The 14669-nt window shown below is 38.3% G+C and overlaps 1 protein-coding gene across 1 annotated transcript in view; it reads left to right on the top strand.

The window, feature by feature from the left end:
- The first annotated feature begins 6124 nt into the window (after nucleotides 1-6124).
- The window catches only part of kcnj16 (potassium inwardly rectifying channel subfamily J member 16), a 67983-nt gene continuing 59438 nt past the window's right edge, over nucleotides 6125-14669 (top strand). Inside the window, exon 1 of the mRNA XM_062970865.1 lies at nucleotides 6125-6232. The gene's annotated coding sequence lies outside the window, so the exon portion shown is untranslated. The remainder of the gene's footprint in view (nucleotides 6233-14669) is intronic.

The raw sequence follows: 14669 nt of genomic DNA, 5'->3' as shown, positions 1-14669 counted from the left end.
TTTAAGATTTATTATAGGAATGGTTGCTGTGGGAGGTTGCAATCTTCGGAGTCTCCATTTAGGTTCCGGCAAATTAAGCACCTTCTATGTATAGCAGAGGGGTGGTTAATGTATCCTATGGCAACTAAACAACATCCAACCCCTATTTTGTGACTTTTATAATCCTGCATGCTTTCTTGTGGGGTGCAATATGTATCCAAATGGGATTTTGCTGCTAAATAATCCAATTGCTTATCTGGTGCTGCCCAACATAGATTAGTGAATATCAGAGCCGGCCCTAGGTATTTTTCAAGTGTAGGCGAACAGAATTTTGCCCCCCCCCCAAAAAAAAACAATCACTGAAAAATAAAAGTGTTGGATAAGCGAAAATGTTGGATAATAAGGAGGGATTAAGGAAAAGCCTATTAAACATCAAATTACATTAAGATTTTACAAATTAAGCACCAAAACATCATGTTTTACAACAAATCAACAGAAAAAGCAGTCTCAACTGCGCCCCTGTATGTTTGGCGACCGAAGTGACCGCTTAATTCGCTTCATTGTTGGACCGGCTCTGGTGAATATTCACTGACAAATGAAATGATTGTTGGGTCACTCTGACAAATACTTCTTTTATCAAGGCTTAAAGATTGGTAGAAGGAAGAGAAAACGATGGGGTGAAAGAAGTTTCAAATAATTCAAATTGTTCAGCTGAGTTCTGATATGACCCCACAATTTCTATTAATAAGTATCTTGCTTTATATTTCTTGCATAGGTTTCCACTCAAAATGCAGACCATAGTTATGAGACTGCTAGAAAGTTGAACAAACTGTAAGAGAGGGCCAGTATGTAAATTGGGTTCTTGATGGTGCCACCGTATTGTTCCTGCTAATGTTGAATTCTATGTTACAATTTCTGCCAAAAGACTAATGTCTGAGTACATGTGTGGCGGATAGGGGTGGGAGGGGTGTCAGCACTGGAAAGCTGTCCTTTAAGTCTAGTGGCACTCCAAACCCTAATCAATACCTACCTCATGATGACCTCCCAAGTTATCTTTCATCTCCAGTTATAAATTAGGGCTACACAATATACACCCACTCATCCTGTTATCTTTGTTTCACCTATGTTCTGGTGCCTTATCCAGTTTTCTTGGAAAAGGTATAATTATCAACATCTTTTTTAAAAAGATAGAGAACCACTACATTTGTAATGACACCATTTAGGTCTAGCCATCCACTCTTAGGCACTCAAATTATAAATTCAAACAGAAGCAAAAAGGTGTTACATAAGTTCAGTAAATGGAGCATAATAAATGGATGCTTTCCCATCTTTCTCAAGTCAATAGTCATTCAGATATTCCAATGCTACTTCTGTGTCCATATTTAATCTTCTGTACTTGAATTTAAAGATACCCAGGTGTTTGAAGTATCCTACCTAGGATTTGATTTTTAGAGTGTTCACCGAAGAGTAATGGTTTGTTGTCGAAGGTAATGGTTCTTTGGAGGGAATTTACACTGGGAAAATAGCATGATTGGAGAGCCCTAAATATCTCTATATTATCACATATTCATTTTCAAAGGAGCCCTAGAAATCTTTTAATTAATAAGGAAAGACAATGTATGGGCATCTAATTACAAATCTCGCCTCATAAACAATAGTCTGAGAGACTTTGGAATGAGGCAGCATCATGCGTTTCCTCCTATGTTCTTTATTAAGAGAATGAAATCTACTGGTTTCTAAGCACAAAGGAAAAGAAAGAAGGAAGTAAAAAGAGAGAAAATAAGAGAGAAAGATTATAGAAAATAAAATTGTCAACAAATCACACAGTATATGTTATATTCATGCTGTGAAGCTCCAGCTTGCAAAATGAGAGCATTAATTGTTGCAATATTTTTGCCCCAATTTTCTCTTTTTCAAGATGAGCTTATATTCTTTTTATATCTTGCGTGCATTGTTGTTTGTAGTGGTGTAGCCCTGTCTTTTTTACATGCATGCTGTTGCCAGGGAATGGCACCCGGCATGGCGTGGTAATTAAAGCCTGTGCAGACCATGCATATTTTAATTATGACTTGTTTTAATGTCGAAAGTATTGACTCAGGCTGCCCACATGAGACATGGCCATTGGCCACACATTCCTTGAGGGCCAGCAATGACGGCCAATGCATTCTTTCAGAGTCCCAAATATTAAACAGACATTAACTTGTTTTTGAGCTTTGCATGTGCTACACATACATAAATCTATCTGTATCATGGGCCTGAGATGAGAAGTAGCATCGGAAATATGATGATAGCAGTGGTCATGGGGGAATACCTTGTCTGTTGGAAAATTGAACTTAGGAGGCCTCGGTGGTACAGCAGATTAAACCTCTGAACTGCTAAACTTGCTGACCAAAAGGTGGGCAGTTTGAATCCAGAGAGTGGTGTGAGTTCCTACTGTTAGCCCCAGCTTCTGCCAACCTAGCAGTTTGAAAACTTGCAAATGTGAGATGAATAGGTACCGCTCCAGCAGGAAGGTGATGGCGCTTCATGCAGTCATGCTGGCCACATGACTTTGGAGGTGTCAACAGACAATGCCGGCTCTTCAGCTTAGAAATGGAGATGAGCACCAACCCCCAGAGTCAGACACAACTAGACTTAATGCCAGGGGAAAACCTTTACCTTTACCTACCAGATCTCAGAGGCCAAAAGCAGAGGCTGCAATAAAGGAAGAGACATTCCCACCCCTTCTCCACATAAAAGACTCAAGCCATTGTCCTTACATTTGCAATGAGCACACCTTGTCTTTGTTAAGGGGCAGACTTTCCACTAGCATGGCCTCCAGTTTTCAGCTCTGTTGCCTGCAGGGATTTGAGTGCTCTCAAGTTTCAACCTGCACAAAGGCAACATCCTAAGCTCTCTTGAGTTTTTTTTTTCAATGAAAAGGGTCTTAAATAACACAGAAATGCCCTAGACAAAACAAGACGTGTAGACAGGATGGAAAAGTCTCCGTTTAAAAATTACCTGATAGAGAAGAAATATGTGCCTATCAATATATGTGTATCCAGGAATGGAAAATTCCTGGCTGGTGCCTCTCTCTTTCTTGGTCTCTCTCTTGGTTCTGCTGACCAAGGTAGGAAGGATTAGATTTCGGCTGCCAAGAGCAATATCCCTTCTAGGCTTCTTATTTTTGACTTTTACGTGGAGAGAAAGGAGAAAAGTCATGTAGATCTTTTCCAGTTTCTTTCTTTTTGTATTTAAAATTCACATATTATTTTCTCATGTGTAACCAATCACAGCTGCCAGTAGGCATCAAGGGTGTCAGGAGCTGGCAAGGATCCTATGGCTCAGTTGTGCTCTGGGTTTCAGTACTGTAAGCTACCTGCACTGGGGATGGAAAAAATATTAGAAATCCTTGAAGCATGGCTGAAAAACTTTTTTCTTGAGTGCTGTTATTCTTGAGTGGAGGAGAGAGTCCTAAAATCTTCAGAGTTATGTTCTGTCTTAATACTGCTTTTAATACTGTTTATATTTAATCCTGTTTTAATATTTGCATATTTGCATATTGTATCTTTTAAATTGTATGCTGATGCTTTTATGTTAAGCCGCTTTGAGTTTCCTTCAAGACAGATAAAGCGGGGTGTAAATATTAATAACAACAAAAACAATAATAATAATATTCTGCATGCAAAATGCATGTAGGTGTTTGTTAGCAGATAATAACATTTGTGCACAGAAGTTTTCTGAATAGATAATAAAATTTTTGATAAGAAAAAAGTCTTTCTTTTGAGAAATGTTTTTCCACAGAAAATTATGTTTTCTGCACAAAAAATAGTATATTTGGTCCAGAATACACTCCCCCGTTATTAATAGTCTTTGCTAACAGTTTTCAATGAATTTTCAGCAATGAGGGAGAAAACTGTAACATTATTTATTCTCACCTGTCAAAATGAACTTTATTCTTGCCTGCAAGATTGTCATCTCTAATCTACATATGTGACTTTATTTGTGTCTTGAGAACTGGGTGTGTCATAGTGTTTGTAATATTTCCCTGAGTTTATTTTCTGCAAGGAAATTGGGAAAATGAGACATGTAGGAATAAACGTGGTTTAAGCATCCCTGCCCCATGCTTGTTTTATACATAATTTCTAGGCTTGTGTGATCAATGAAAAAATGTTTCAAAACTCATTACAAAATTAGGGGGCGCTGACGTTTCATTTCTAAAGTGTTTCTAAAGTATCCTCAGTGAAAATGTTGGTACTACAAGAGTAATGCAATTTTGTTACTTTTTTGTTCTAGTAATTGCACACGTGGGGAAACTTCTCCCTCATTTTTACAGCTACTGGGGTGAAACTTGCTACGATGGTAGAACACATTTACCACTTTTAGCCCATCCAGTTTCAGAACATTTCACTTATCCATGTATGTTTGCGGAATGTTCAAAGTGTTTATAAATGACATTAAAAAACCTACAAGAGGTATCTCCTTGAATTTTCTATACAATGGTGCAAGATAACAGAGGATCATTCCCCTCCCAAACTTTAAGAAATATTTGTACATCTACTGATTTTAGGGATTTTTAAAAAACTTTTGACAAAAACCTTTTTTTTTGTAAAATAAAAAAAGCCACAGCAGCTATCTCATTGAATGTCTTTCATATTAACCAATAGAACTTCCATGTAGGGATTTCTTCCCAACCCAGCATAGAGATTTCCTTACTAAAAGTATCAGTCAGTCCTCCTCTTTGTAGGTTAAACAATTTATTGGAACTCTGGCTGGCTGCTGTTTGGAAGGGATAAATCTCTCCACTATCCTGATTGTGGCTTTCTGATGCTAAGCAGAATTCTGGAAAATGTAGTTTAGGCAGGGCCTTTTGAATTCTCTGGCATAGGGCTCCTCACCTTCTCAAACTACGTTTCCCAGAATTCTGTGCTTTCTCAGTCTCTTTCCCAGCAAACTCTGCTTTCTCCCTGTTGCTTGCCTCTCCTAATGGTGAGAAATTAATTTAAAGAAGGAGGGCAGCCTTTTTGGCTTTGCTTTGCTTCCTTGCACTGTAAATAAAACTGACTTTTGGAAGCTTCCAAGATTTACAAAATGCAAATGAAAAAGTATTGGGTAAGTTTTGATTCTTAAGGTTTGGGCATGGGCCACGTGCAGGTGTCAGATATTGTGTTGTATGTACGAATTTGATACAACTTACAATGACTAATGAAAAATTACACACCCCTAAGAATTTCTAAAGGAAGCCAGAGAATGATATGCACTATTATGTCAGAATCATGATCAATAGACTTGGACATAACTGAGATTAGCTGATAATATGTTCTATAGGTTACTCCATTTCCTCCAGATTTGTACATTCAGTCGGCATAAGAACTAATCTCTCTTTCCATTGCAATCAATGAAAGTTTAACCTTCATATGTATGGGACTTAATGGGGTAAACGCTTGGGGAAAGTGATCTCTCTCATATCCACATAGTTCTGTTACAGATTAGTCACATGCATTAATATTTGTAAGAAGTGTTCATCTGCACTCTCTTTTGCATGTGGTTTAGCTCTGAGAGAATGTGTTTTAAAAGTTTGCAAATATTTTAGCTGAACTGTGTTAAGGAATATGTCTCAAGCTTACCCTATAATGAACATTTCAGAGCCACAAAATGTCACAATTAAAGTCTTTTTGTTGTCTGTAGGACACTGTGTTCCTTTTGGAACCTCTTTATTTCTTTACTACCACTGATTAACACTTAGCACCATCCAGCACAATTCTTCTCTTTGATAGAAACAAAGTCCCTTGCTCTCCTTTTCCTTGGAAATTGACACCCAACAAGACAAACAGAGGAACTGGGAGAAAGAACAAAACAAAAACCACATTATTCTGTTTTAGTAACATTTAATTATGTATTATCTAAGCAGCCCTGATTGCAAATATTTGTATTCTTAATGGGATGTTTTGTTTGACCCAGTACATCTTTCTTCTTCTCGCTGTTGTTGAAATGCTGGCTTTGACATGTTTTGATCACTTTTATGAATGTTGCAGGCCATTTGTGATGGGGTAGGCATGGTGACAAACAAACTGACTGCCTGTCACCTGATTCTCAAGGTGCCAATAGCTACCTAAGCAGATTCCTGTAGCTAAATTGCAACTTCAAATGGGAGTAAATGTTTAACCAAGATCTTTGGAGTTTGCAACTTTGGAATCAATGTATTTGTAACCCAGCCTTTGTTTTAGCTTTATGTTTCACTGACGGAAGGCACGAAGGTAGCCGAGAAGCAACAGTAAGTGACTCTATATTCAGTTATATTATATTCAACACCTGGACACTAAGGACAAGTTGGAATGTGCCTAGAGGTGGGTGATCAAAATGGACAAAGATCTGAAAGCCAAGCCTTATGAGATTCAACCTAGGGAGCTGGATATATTTAGCCTAGCGAAGAGAAGGTGACATGATAGCCATGTATAAATATTTGATGGGATGGCATATTGAGGATGGAACAAACTTATTTTCTTTGGCTCTGGATAGTAAAACATGGATTAAAACTATAGAAAAAGAGGTGCCACTCCTTGGTAAGAGTGACTTTACAGTGGAATATGCTACCTTGGAGTATGGTGGAGTCTCCTTTTCTGGAGATTTTTAAATAGAGGGTGGATGGCCATCAATTAGGAGTGCTTTGATGATGTGTTGCTGTGAGGTAGAGGGTTGGATTGGATGACTGCTAGTCTCTTCCAACTCATATGACCACCAGTATTAGTGGCCCATACTGATTTTCTGTACAAGGAAATAGCAGAACACTAAAAATACATTAGGATTGTGTCAGAAATAAGGATCTTTTAGAGCAGTTTCTCAAACCATGCTCCTCCAGATGTTTTGAACTTCAGCTCCCACAGTTCATAATAGCTGGTTGGGATTTCTGGGAGCTGAAATCCAAAACACCTAGAGAAGCACAGTTTGAGAAACACTGTTTTAGAGGATGGGAATAAAGATGTGAGGGACGGCATACAACATGGTTGGCACTAAACGTTTTATGAATATAAATGATTTTCCTAGAATACAAAACAATCTATATCTTTGCCTAAGTTGGTTGGAATTCCTAAGCAAAGTTCATTTGGTTGTGGTGAGGAAATCTTTTGCCTGTGTGTTGACCTTGGTCTTGCCAGGCTTGAAATCTTAATATAGTATAGGGAAAACACAAATGCACTCACAATTCAGCAACAGGGTGGGCTGTGAGCCCCTTTTACGGATATAGGACTGATTCTGGAGGAATGTTCTCTGCGCCATAATATCCTTGGAGTAATTTATTTGAGGACTGTTAGAATATGAAATCCACATGGGTTTTGAAAGATTCATAATCAGGAGTGAGCAGGAAATCTAATCTAATGAAAGGAAAGCAATCACGGTGAATTTGATGTGATGCTAAAACAAGGGCTCCATGCAAAAGAGATCCTAATGGAAATGTAACTTTTTCCATATGTGTTCTTCTGTAGGTATTTTTCCATGGAGGAAAAATGTTCCATTGCAATGCAAGCCTGCCTGCCTTTCTTTCTTTCTTTCTTTCTTTCTTTCTTTCTTTCTTTCTTTCTTTCTTTCTTTCTTTCTTTCTTTCTTTCTTTCTTTCGCCCATTTTTTGTAATTTTGAAACTGGAGGTTAGGGGCTTAATAGGTAACGTTTAAAGGAAAAACTCTCCATGAGGAAAACTTATTTGAAGGAAAATGGGCTTTGTTATCTTGACAAAAAATGGATCTAGATTGTAATTTGCCCTATAAAGTCCAGCCAATGCCTTGTGAAAGAAAAATGTTCTGTTGCAATGAAAGTCTTTCTGTCTGTCTGTCTGTCTGTCCATTCATTTTTGTACTTATTGAGGCTGGAGACTGAGGAATTAATGGTGAATTTCCAAGGAGAAAGTTAATTAGGAAAACTTATTTGGATGAATATGGACTTTTTTTCCTTGAGAAAAAATGGACCTAGGTGGTAAATTTGACCTATGAGGTCCAACCAATGTTTCATGAAAATCAGAAGGCCAAAGGAGAACTCTGGTGTTGATAAAGGGTAAAAGACACTGAGGACCAGTGTGTATTGGCATGGGATATTTGACTGGAAGTGCTTATATGCATCCCTGGTGTGGTCCACTTTGGGTTTTTTGGCTTGCTCTTTGGATGGTGATAGAGAGCTTCTTTCTCTATTTCAGAAGGTTGACCATCATCTCTTTTCTAGTTCTGTGACTTGCTTTTCTATTCCTTTGTTTGTAAGCATACGCTGAATCTTTATTGGCATATGCATGCATTCATTCCATGCATGTGTGCATGTACAACCCATTTTTAATTGTGTGCTATTGCTGGTTAGATTTTCTAAAACCGATATTGTTTATGTACAACCCTAGCAATGTATTACATAAAATACTCTCTTAAACCATGATACCTCTTTTCTTGAATGCAACACTGGGCATGTCCCCCACTTCAACATGCAGGAGTCTCTTCACAGGCAAGTTGATATAGGTAGGATTTAAAAACAGTTGGCTTAATAAAATTACAGTTCTTGAGTTTGAGAGAAAAATTCCTTTGTCAAGACCTCTGGGTTTGAAGGAAGGATCACAGTTGCCCCTTGTATCCATGGAATCTGTTATTTCCAATGACTACATATTCTCAAGCCCTATATTACTAAATGTCAGTAATATGAGCACACACACACTGAAGAGTGTGCATCCACATCACTACCATTTACCAGTTTGGGTGTAACTGCCCACATTCTTTTCATACCCTGGAACTGAACCTTTGTAGATAAGACAGATCAACTTTATTATTAAGTTTGAAAAGCTACTGTAGTTAAGATGCAAGAAAGGTTCTTGATGATTCCTCACGTTCCATTATGGTTTGTTCCCCCCTGGATAATTATTATTGCTGGGGGTAAGGAAAGTTCTTCGTGACTTGTGACTTCATGTTCACAGGAGTTAAAGAGATCAAGCACAATTCGAGAGGAGAATTTCAGGTGGGAGGGGAGTGAAGGAAAGAGGGCGGAATGGTCTTTGCCGACATAGGTTTTTCCATGAGTTTGCCTGACTCAGAAGCTGTATGCTTCTGATAAGGAGTTACCTGCTGTGATAACCAAGACAGAAGTTTTTAGTCACAATGGATTTGTATAGACCAGCTATTACATGCACAATAGCATTTCATAAAACCTACAAGGGAATTGTTCTTTCGAAATCTGAAGCAGACATTTACTAATCTGTGTTTTTAATCTCTAGAACTTTTCTTTGAAAAGATTGCCAATCTAGTTCAAATATCAGTCTGTGTCCTGGGCAAGAGACTGAAAAGAGTGAATGTGACTGGTGATCATGATGGCTTTATTCTTGTCTTAGCACAGATGACTTAAGATAAGGCTGCTGAGCAGAGATGCCCCATGGATTTATTGCTGTAGGACATTTCATTTCCATGTCTCAGTTTTAGGAGCATTCCTCCTCAAACTGCTCCAGTTTATACAGGAGCAATCCTGCTGTCAAACTTCTATGGGAAATAATAAAGCCCAGCACCTACAGGGCCCCTGTAAAACAGAGAGTGGATTCAGTGCCTTTTTGGCAACAAATTTTGAGTCCTTGTGCCATTTTTTCACAGGTAATCTCATTTCTATCTGTTATCACAAGCTCACTTAGCATTGTGGCAAGGAGTTCTTGGATTTATTTATTCTGAAGTAAGTCCAATTGAGTTTGCTGCTATTTACTTGAAACAAATGAATATTTGTAATTATAGTCACAAAACCTGATCTGCCACATACCTGTATTTACTTGAGTATAATGTGCCATCAAATGTAATTTTGAATGGATTTGCCCTTGAATGTAATGCACCCAATATCACTCACATAACATGTCAGGGAGGCAGGTAGCATGAATAGGCCATTTGGGAAGTCACATCCCTTTGTCAGGCAAATTCACCAGCCTCAAACAATTCTCAGCTGGTATCATTCACATGGCCTTCAAAATTGAGGTGTTAGAGTTTGAAGGCCTTGTGAATGAGGCCAGTGGGAACCTCATGGGATTGAGTCTGGGTAAGGGGGGTGAGAGATTCCAAGGGCTGTCCAGGAGGCAAGTTTTTGGCTGAGCATCCAGATTGACTGGGTCGTCCTGCTTTTAAGTGGTCTTATCAGTTTATGAATCTGTTGTGTATTTTTACTGCTGAACAAATTGAGTCTTTCGACTGTAATAAAGTTTGACTGATTGAATGACTGGATCACCAGCTGGGCATTCTCCCTCCTACTCCAAGTGCCACGGAGCCCTGAGGTTGGCAACACCACTGGAAATAGCTTCATCACATGCTCCAAATCCCTGTCCAGCCTCCAGGGTTCCTGGTTCCTCTGGGCCTTTTCATTCAGGTGGATTTATTTATTTGATTCTAATACATCATTGAATTGAATGTGCACCTAAATTTTGGCAATGTAATTTTGGTCTTCTTCACATGGGCATGGCGTTGATGTGGTCTGCCATGCACCATCACACAACCCACAGCAAGCCCCACCTATTTTCCTCCCAAAGTGGGAGGCAAAGAGCCTTCCACTACAGGGAGGAAAGTGTTGTGTGGGTAAATCTGATGAAGTTACTCATGCTTTTGGCCCCAAAAGCCCATGTGATGGCAGAAAGGGTGGCAGGGCAATGCGCGTTGCCATGCATTGTCACCTTTTCTGACATGTGATGAGGAAAGGAGGGAAGGCGTGTGGGGCACCATGAGTCACTCTGCACACCTTCTCTTTTGCCAGAGAAAGCTGGCAAGATGGAACAACCCAACTGGGCCATGTGACAAGGTCCTAAGTCAAATAATAGCGAACATTAGACTCAAGTAAATATGGTATCAACTGAGAAGTTAGTCACAGTGAGTTCATTGAGTCTTCTGGGCAAATGGATATAGGTATTGCATTCTGACTGCTTCTGTAGGCTCTTTTCATTCGTGTGTGTGTATATATATATATATATATATATACACACACACACACACACACACACACACACACACACAGTAGAGTCTCACTTATCCAACATAAACAGGCCGGCAGAACGTTGGATAAGCGAATATGTTGGATAATAAGGAGGCATTAAGGAAAAGCTTATTAAACATCAAATTAGGTTATGATTTTACAAATTAAGCACCAAAACATCATGTTATACAACAAATTTGACAGAAAAGGTAGTTCAATACACAGTAATGCTATGTAGTAATTACTGTATTTACGAATTTAGCACCAAAATATCATGATATATTGAAAACGTTGACTCAAAAATGCATTGGATAATCCAGAACGTTGGATAAGTGAGTGTTGGATAAGTGAGACTCTACTGTATATATATATACACATACACACACACACACACACACACACACACACACACACACAATCGTAGAATGTGGGGCTAATTAAACATCTGGAAAATCTCAATGTGCACAATTAACTGTGCACAAGGAGATCACATTTTTAACAATTCTCATATTTAAAAAAATCAATTTTAAATAGCAGGAAATTGGCAAGATAGAACCCCACTCCCTTTAGTGCTATGTTAATCTTTATTAGTTTTAATAGAGCTTTAGCCTTCTCCACTAAAGAGTGTTGGTGCCTCATCAAACTACAGCACCCAGGGTTCTATAGTATTGAGCGATGGCAGTTAAAATGCAGTCAAACTGCATTTATTCTTTGGAGTAGGTGCACCCTTAATGAAGGAAACTGAAATAAAAATGTGGGGGTTGCAATAAAAGTGGATTCTCCCGCCTGCCTCCTGAAATGGTCCAGAATCTCAGAATTCTAGTGTTTCATTTTGCCACATGTATAGAGCAGACCAATGTTAAAGTATAAAAGCTTTGGGTGGATTTAGACAGAAATTGTCCCCTATTCAGGTACTGAGAATGAGAATGATCATGATGACCTCTCTGTTGCTGTTCTCATTTCCCTCTTGTGCTCTGAAATATGCAGGGAGGTTGTCTGTTCTCTATCCATGGAGGCTCGTTATATAACCAGGGGATAACAATGGTTGACTATGCTGTATCACTTTTGTTTACTAGCATACTTTTTGATGGCAATTTATTTGTTTAAAAGGAGCAATAACAATTAACTGAACATAAGAATTTAATTGCTCAGTAGACCAACATCTTCTCTCATGCTTCCTTCTAGATGTTCTTACACCATTTGTCAGTGACCCTATTTGCCAGTGAAGCCACTGGCAGCCAGTTCTTTGAGTGGGGAGACCCACTTCATTGTGGTAATATGGGACACACATACTGCTTAGACCACAGTCTACTTGTGTTAGTGGCTGACTTGGGGACCTGGCAGCCAATAATAATTTTGTAATGTAGTAGATCAAGTCTTCCCCACCAATAACAAAAATTGTGTTGAGCAACATTAGGGAAATGAGGTCCCTTTCTTTCAAATTCTGTATTTAATAATATTGTTTCACTTAAAGGAGTCTATGGTAAAATTATTTGTTAAGAAAATTTTCTTGGAATTGTTATGAAACACAAGGAAGCATGGGAAAGTCTATGGGACATCCTCCATGCCCCAGATTCTGTAAACAGACTGAGGTTTAGTGCTCATAATAAGTCAGAGGTGGTTTTGAAACAGAATTCATAACACCAACATGTGCAGAACACTTAATTGCAAAGATGCATAAAATTACATTGAAAATTTAAGTGGAAATTGAGCAAGTGAAAGACTGTATGATAAATTGGCATCAAAATGTAGGTCATGGCATTCAATTGAAACAATGGGGAAAATGTAGGTCAAGGCCTGAAATTTACTTTGAGTTATGACCTGAAAGAGAAACTACAAAATAATGTACAGATGGTATGTAACACCCAAGAAAATGTCAAGAGTTCAAAATGTTAGGATAGAGATAAAATGGGCACCTTTTCCTGTATGCAGTGGACTTGTAGTAAAGCGAAATAGTTTGGAATAAAACTATATTGTGTGATTTTTTTAAAAAATGAATATACAGTTGCAGATAAACCAGCATTATATTTGCTGAGATTATTGAAAGATCAACATGAAAAGGGTTCTACAGTATATGATAATGTCAGCCAGACTTTATATGCACAAAAATGGAAAATTGAGAAGATCCTATCAACAAAAACGTATGACTTAAATGAAATGGACAGACTGACAATTTTAATCCAGGATGTTATCAACCAACATTTGCCCAGCTGTAACAAGATCAAATGAAATATGAATATATGATATGTTGGTATGAATGGAAGAATGAATGTGAGCTAGTAAATTTGAAGTCACCAGTCTGTAGACTAAGGCCTGCAAACCATTAACTACCTGCAGAGGAATTGTAAATTAAAACCTATTAAGGAGACCTGAAATAGTTGACCTATCTGGTAAATTGTGATAAGAACTTTGACAGTGATAAGAGAAATGTTTACGACTGTTAACAAGGAAGTCAATGCAGAGCTGCTTGTGTTTGCTAACTAACACCAATCAAGAGGAATCAACATCTGGTCCACGAAACTGAAGGTATTCCAGGATAGAAGACGTCTATCATTCATTTACAACTTTGGGACAACATCAGCAAAATGTTGCTATATAAGTTACTTCATGACAGACCAGAAAATGTGATAGACAGCGACGCTGTTCAACCGCCATGCTCAGTAGAGATGGTGTTCTTGGGAGTGGCAGATCTGCTATGGGAAAGCAGGATTATGCTCACTTTTTGGGGCTTCCTTTTATCATGGGAAGAGAAAGGAGTGCATTTTGTTCATGGTCTTTTTGGAGTTTTGATGTTTTGGCATTTTGGAACTATGTGTTGGCAGGCTGCAGTGGAAGCTGGGTCTGGCCTAAGCAGGTGCTTCTCCAAGGAGGGAGAAAGAATATGGTATGCATGAAGATGGATGCATGTTGTGTGTGAATACTGAATGAAAATGTACCCCCCCCTTTGCATCTGTAGGTCATTTGTGAATCCAATGTAGTTGCATAGAATCTGAATGTCTGTATGTCTAATGTCATTCTTTGTTGTTCTGTAAAAGTTCTGCTATACCTCTCCGACTGAAATTGCAATAAAAAGAACCTATGCTTTAAAGTTATTGAAAAGTTATTCATAACACAGCTCTGGCTTGAAGTAAAAGACATGGTTAAGTGCAAGTATCACAATTAGCATTTACTTCTTATCTAAAAACAAGACTTTTCTGCTTCTGCATGAAATTTTTTATACAGTCAATTGCAACAGAGTATTTCATTTCATTTTTAGTGCCTGGACAAGCTGTGACATGGTAGAATTAATGCACTTCAAATGCCATGGCTCAATGGATCATGGGAGTTGTAGTTGTAGAAGGTCTTTAGCCACTCTTCTATGTAGTTTTCTGCTTCACCAAACTACAAAGGATTTAACAGCAGCGAAAGTGGCATCAAACTGCATTAATTCTACAGTGTAGATGCCCCTCTATACTTCTAAATATGGCATTTTACTTTATGGAAAACTCTTGCAGGCATTAACTATTTTGATGGAAAATCTTGACACACAGAGATATTTTTCTAATAAAAGACAGTAATATTTTTGAATATTCCTTACATTCCTAGTGAGCTGTAGTCAGATGAGTCAATGCTGAAGAAACAGGATTTCACATTAGCCAGTTTTCCTGAGATATATTTAGCAGTTTGGAATGCTCATAATTTGATGAACAGTTGCTGCCTCATGTGACAGATGGCTGTAAAACGATCTGTCTAGTAAGGCTATATAAGGTCAGATGCC

Source organism: Anolis carolinensis, chromosome 2 (genome assembly GCF_035594765.1).
Source record: "Anolis carolinensis isolate JA03-04 chromosome 2, rAnoCar3.1.pri, whole genome shotgun sequence".
Classification (NCBI taxonomy): Eukaryota; Metazoa; Chordata; class Lepidosauria; order Squamata; family Dactyloidae; genus Anolis; species Anolis carolinensis.
The sequence above is the reverse complement of the archived record's forward strand: the minus strand, read 5'-3'. Positions and strand labels throughout refer to the sequence as shown.